We start from the raw sequence: 6,686 nt of genomic DNA on the forward strand, positions 1-6,686 counted from the left end.
GGAGGGTTCTTCCAGGAGAACCCAGTGAGGGGTGCTGGGCCAGACCAGGACAAAGCTTAGGGTGAAGAGGGGACTGAATAGATGCTTGTGGAAAGACAAGGCTGTAGGGTCGGCCCCACCTGCCTCTGGAGTACCCAGGTCCTCTTGCTGGGTGGCCACTGCCATAAGACCCAGAGCCTCCCTTGCTCCCAGCTGGCCTCCAGGTCAGCTGGCTACACATCAAGCGGATGCTCAGTGGTGCAGGCTCTGACTTACAAAGTCAGTGCGAAGCAGTGCTAGTAAGAGGACATACTCATATGGGGGTGGGGGGTCGGGGGTGGGGACCTGAAATCCAGGCATCGGGGCAAGGAGGACACCAATGGACTTCACCCAGGTCTAGCATGGAATAGGGGGCTCAGGGGACCCTAGGCCTGTCGTGCTGGCCCCTGCCCCCACTCAGGGCCAAAGGATAGAGTGCTGTGAACAGGTAGGAAGCTCGAATGGGGAGATGAAGCCCCCCAACTGCCAGTTCCAGAACCTTAAGTTGGGGCCAGGGTGGGGAGACCCAGCCTATGGCATGTGGCACCCCCACCCTTCCCTGAGCCCTTGCGGGGAGGTGGCTGTGGGGAGGGAGCTTGCCTGGCCCTTCCCACATAGGATCATGGCTCTGGGGGCCTCACATACCCCTCCTACCCCAACTGGGACCGCCTCTGCTGTGGTTTCAAGAATGCGCAGTCCACAGTCCTGATAACAGCAGCTCATTCCCCCTCCTCCTGGGTCCCCCATCAGAACTTGGGGGCTGACAGAGTGAGCCAGGCAGGGGACAAGGAGCTGAGCACCCTCAGCAGGGGCTGAGCTGGGCACATGAATGGAGTGGCCTGAGGATGACAGTGGGGAAAGGTGCTATATTGGGGGTGGGGTGTCTCCATGAGATAGGGCACGGCCACGTGGCTGAGGTCAGGGGTAAGGACCCCTCCCTGGGCCCTCTGAAGACTGAGGCAGGCCTCGGCACTTTGGGAGTCCACAGGCTATGAGGTAATCCTTGATGGACTCTTTCCATATGAGATCTGTGCTGGGAGAGGGGGCCTGGGCCTGTATTAGGGAGATGGAGAGAGTGAGGAGGGGCTGGCCAGGGACCCCACTGAGCTGTTGAGCTGTGTGTCTGCCCTTGGCACCAGGGAGGGTACCCTAAGACACGGGTGCGGGCATAACCCAGGCTAGACTCTGTGGCCAGCTGTTCATTTAGCCAGGAAATTCCCCAATTACAGCTGTGTTGCTGAAGCTGGCTGGTGTGTTGGCTGCATGCTGGCTGCGTGCTGGTTGTGTGCTGGCATCATCTGGAAGAGAAGCTGAACCAGAGTAGGAGGGAACAAAACAAGGAGGCATGAAGCACCTGAGAGAGATTTGTGCCCATGAGGCAATTTTCCAGAGAACAGCTAGCCTGGCTGAGTAAGTAGCAGGGGTCTCCAACTCCTAGCCCCAGTTACCCACAGCAGGTCCTTATGCTCCTGTGTCCTGCCTAAGGGCACTGTGCCCCACTCCTCTGCACCTGGCTGGTGTCTGTGCACCTAAGTTCTGCACCCAGACTGCAACCAGAAACACAGGCTCAGAAGTCTGGCAGGCTAGACACCAAGTGGCATCTAGGGAGAAAGGCTCCCTCTTCAGCGCCTAGCGTTGTCACAGCACCGAGGTACAGTTCACCTGCTGGTGCTAATGGCCCAAGGCTACATGTGGCCAAGGGGGTGGGCTGGGCCTGAGGGCTCCCCTGCACTCTACCTGGCCTGCCCCACCTTCATACTTTTCCTCCTAATTGGGCCTTCTCCCTGACAAAGTGCCACACAGGCCTCCTGCCATTTCTGTCAACGTCGGCACAATCTTTGCTCACTGAAGCCTGGCAGAAAGGAGAGGCCACTGCAGCCAAAATAGCTCCAGGCTCCTGGGAGCCACACAGCAGAAGCAGGAAGGGAGGCAGCTCCTAGGTGTGGTGGGGACAGCCTGGGGCCACCAAGGCTGCCTAGACTTCTCCTGATCAGGTCAGGGCTTGGTCCAGGCCCACATACTTCTACGAGATTCAGGACAGGTCAGCACTGGGCCAAGCCAAGTGTACCATTAACATCGGGTGGGGGACCCAGCCTGGGCGACAGGACATGAAGGGACCCAGGATCAACTGTCACCTCTGCGAGAGCTGGGGTGGAGCCTGCATAAGACTCTAGAGCACTTCTCCCTCCACAAATCACCTTTATCCGACCAGCATGACCACGGAATCCCCTGGTTCCTGTTAAAAATGCAAGACCAGGCCCCTCGCTAGAGAGTGGTTCTGCGAGTCTGGGGGCTCTGGGGCTGAACTATCTCCCTGGCTGACTCCTATGATTGGGCACATTTGGGACGTAGAGCCCAAAATGCTGCTCTCAAAAGGAGAGACTTAAACAAAAACAGCCAAGAATTAACATCATGATTTTGTAACCACAGAAACTACAGACAAAGGCTCCAGAGGGAGCATAGAGGGCCAACGAGATTGAACAGGGCTGTCAGGCTGGCCTCCTGCTGATGGGGGACCCGGGGGTTCACCTTACCTGGGGGTCAGTTTCTTCTTCTGTCAAGTGGGGTAATGGTGAGACTCATCGCAATGTCTGCAGGGAATCATGACAAGGTCCCGAGCCGCCCTCCTCGGCCCAACTGTGCACACTAGCCAAGGAATCTGTAACGTGGGCTACACCAGCGGGAGCCAACTGCACGTGCACATACTTCATGCGCACACAGACTCTCATGCATGCACGCGTGTGCACAGTGCACGTCAACCCAACCTGTCAGCTCTCGGGGCTAGGATTTTGGCAGATTCGTTCTCTTCTGGGGTTCGTGTGTCTGTGGCTGCCTGCCCACAGCCTGTGTCCCTTTCCATAAGGCTTCTTCCTGTCACCATGCAGACCACAGCCACAGCCAGCAGAGATGCATGGAGGGACCCCATGGGACTTGGGCTCCTGCCATGGCCACCAAGCTGCCCAAGAATGGACTTCTTCTGAGCAGCCAGCCTTGAGAAACACCACTCGTGGCCATACCTGGTGTGCCGTCACTTTCAGGCACTTGCTGGCATTCAGTGCTGGAGCACAGAGGTGGGTCTGAGGGCCCCACCTCAGTCCCAATCTGGACTGATCCAAGAAGGCAGCCCTCAGCCTCCGATGGGGTCTACAGCACCACCACCTCCTTGGCATTGCTGCCCTGAAGAGTTCTGTTTCGAGAAGGCTCCAGGAACAAGGCCCTGAAGCCCCATCCCCACTCTAGATTCTCACACACTTTTCCTTGCTACGTGGCATGTTATTCACAGTTCACTTGACATTAAAATTAGAAGTGCTGCTGAAACTCCAGCAAATTCTGGCCCCAAAGGCCAGTCACTTCTGTGAGCCATAGGACATGGCAGGAGGGGTTGGCCTGGACTGGGGAAGGGACCCAGCTACAAGAGTCCACACCTGGCCGAGTTCTAGCCTGAAGTCTCCTGACAGCCCAAAGGTGAGCATAGCGGGCAGGTGGCCCCACAGCAAGGTGAAGAAAGGACCAGAGACCAGTCAAGTGCCTGAACCAGCCTTGCTAAGGTATCGTGGGACTGCAGCACCTGCCTGGGTCCCGGGAGCTGTCCAGCCAGGGAGTCAAAGGCCCAATTGTAGTCACTGGGAATGTCCCGCAGGTGCTGGGCAGAGATAGTCACAGAGGGTCTGCTCCTTTCAGACCCTCGTGAGGCAGTCGTGCTCTAAGGCTCGTGTGCCTCTCAGGGCACAGGTCTGCAGACGCACGCCAGGCCTTTCTGCTTGCTGGTCCCGCCACTCTCTGTGCATTCTCTCCAGGCACACTCCATCCACTCAGCCTGTGCTCACAACACACCTTAGCAGAGCCTCCTCGATTTCCTGACCCCCATACCCTCCCTCCAGCAGTCTCCCCATCATGTTTACCACGTGTGCCCCACATAGGCCCTACAGAGTGCTGCCCTGTCTCCATTAAGGCTGCACTCTCCCAGGATGGTGCCCAGAAGCCTTGGTGACCACCCATGACAGCAGACAAGAGGAGAACGTGATCTGGAGGGTCAGAGACACCTCAGAGTCAAGGAAGTAGCCAGAAGGACAGGCCCTGCCCTCGATGGCAACCTCTGCCCATCCTGACCCTAGTCCTGGCAGGGTCTTTTTTCATGCAAGAAGCTGAGAGAAGGCTGGATCCAGCAGAATTGCCACCCAGGGAGTGGCTCAGATGCGCTGACTGTAAACAGCTGTTAGTATCTTGGAGCGCAAAATAAATTGTTTTAGCAGCAGAACAATTATTCTCTATGCTGCTGGGGCTGAGCACCCAGGAGTCCCACACCTCCGTAGTTGGCCCTCATCTGGACCCGCACCGAACAGTGTAGAGGCCCAGTTGCCCTTGGGACGTTGGGTCGGCCTGTCCAGTGAGTGATGGATCCTGCCCAGACCTGGGCCCCAAACTAGGCCTTGCGTCTTATTCCTGTCTTCCACCAAAAATGGGGCTCCTGGCCACATCTCCCACTCCCGCCTTCTCCATCTTCACACCACCCACCAATGCTGTGCTAGAGGATCTGGGGACGTGATAGGCTTGCAGGGGCCTGGGCATGCCCAGCCTCAGGAGACCATACTTCACAAGGCTCCTGGAGGGAGGAGCTCTGGGCAGCTCCCAGGAGCATTTCGGGTGGGGGTGGAGCCTCAGAGCCCCCTCCCAGAGCTGGGATTATGGCAGTTCTTTGACATTGGAGAGAGCGAGCCAGGCCTGGCTACCAGGGACCAATTATCACTGCCACAGTCGGCCTTGTCTGCCTGGGGCCCCTGCTATCTTTGCCACAGGCCCCACAGCAAGTTCTATGTGTGTCTGTGAGCACGCTGGTGTGGGGGGCACATGTGTGTATGCGGACCCATGTCTGTGACCATGCTATGTGAGTGGGCATGCACGTGTTCCTGTTAGGTCACAGCGTCGGCCCTCCTGGGCTCGCTCTCACCCTGCCTGTTTCCATCCAGCGCCTTCCCCTTCCTCACCTGGGGATCCCTATGTTGGCACCCTGGCCCTAGGTCTCCACTCAGTGTAGTGGGGGATCAAGGACCAGAGTGTGCGCTTCTCCCAGGGGCCTGGCTGTGTGAGTTCAGGTGGCCAATGACCCCAGTCTTAGCTCTCTGCTGCCATGCTGTCTCTCACATGAGATCACATGTGAACCAAGCTCAGCAATCTCTCCCTGTCATTACAGCTCTGGAAAAGGCTATGGGATGTGGCCCTGGGAGATGGGCAGAGGGTCCTAGTCCTGGGGAGGGGTCTGGGCTGGAGAGCTTCCCGCATCACAGGGCAAGGTGAGGAGCCCCCGAACCACGGGCGGGAAGGGAGCCTTGGTTCTGGGCAGCTCAGACTCACTCGGCACTACCCCCACCACAACAGAAAAACGTCCTCTGGCCCGCCATCAGCTCAGCTCTTGCTCTGGCCGCCCAGTGGCCTCCACTAAGACAGAAAATCCATACTGGGCCAAGTAATGCTTCCATCAAGGTCAGACAAGTTGTGGGGCGGGGGATTGGAAGGCAAGTAGGGGAATTGGGCCAGCCCGCCTCCCCTCACCCACTCACTGGCTGAAAGCAGGCCAAGGTGTTTGGGCTAACTCTCCACGTGCCTTCTGTAAGAGGAGTTGGGCCATCCCAGGCCCTGGCCCCACCCGGCCCTGTCCGCCCTTGGGAGCACCTAACACAGGAACCCTCAGGCCAGATGTTTACACATAGCAGCTGGGATGCAGGGACCATGTCACTGTCTGCCCCAGCACAGGAGGCAGCCAGGGCAAGAATAGCTTGCTGATCAGGACAGAACCCACGCGGCCCCCTCTTACAGACCTTTATCCCTCCCTGGCCCACCCCACAGGCTAGAAAGCTTCACAGGCCCTGCTGAGTCTATCCACTGCTGCTCAAGGGCATAGCTCATCTCTAACAGCCTGACCCCACCCAGGGCTGTCGGGGCAGCTTGGAGAGGCTTCTCTGGGCCCTCCAGACACCTTAGGAGGTGACTGATGGGATCAGTGTCCTCTTTCCCCCAAGAGACCCACACACCAAATATGAGCCCAGTTGCCTGGCCCTGGGGGTACTCGGAGGTCTTTGTGAATGAATGAATAAATAAATGAGTGAATGAATGAATGAACAAAAGAATAAATGCCCCAGTGTCCCCACAGAGCTGGAGTTGCCCCCGGTGATGGCAGGAGCCAAGAGTTCTATTATTGGCAATCGGGTATCGGCATTGTGGGAGTCAGGAGCTCGGTCCTTGGATCCCGCACTAAAGATTTATGTGGAGGTCTGACGCTCCGAGAAGACAGACAGAGCTTGGGGCCCTGGACCCATCTTTGATAGAGGTTCCTGTCAGTGTCCTTGGGCCATTGCAGAACAACCTAGCCTCCTGGCACCACTCCCCTGCCATACAAGGTGGGGAGGTAGAGGCTGGAGGGGGAGGTTCCTGTCTTTACTCCCCAAGTGTTTCCTATTGGCCTTATCAGACCCAGAAGGCTAGCACTTCTCGTGTGGTGGCCACGTGGCCAGTTCTGGCCAATGGGCTGTGGGCAGGAGTGGGGCGGGACACATCTGGGCTTGGTGGAAGGCCTGTAGGATCCAGCGAGGACCCAGATGGTGGCTGCCTATCAGCCTGGGTAGTTGAATGTGGAAAGCCGCTCCTGGCCAGATGTCTAAGCTGGTGGGCCA

Source organism: Pteropus vampyrus, unplaced genomic scaffold (genome assembly GCF_000151845.1).
Source record: "Pteropus vampyrus isolate Shadow unplaced genomic scaffold, Pvam_2.0 Scaffold130, whole genome shotgun sequence".
Taxonomy (NCBI): domain Eukaryota; kingdom Metazoa; phylum Chordata; class Mammalia; order Chiroptera; family Pteropodidae; genus Pteropus; species Pteropus vampyrus.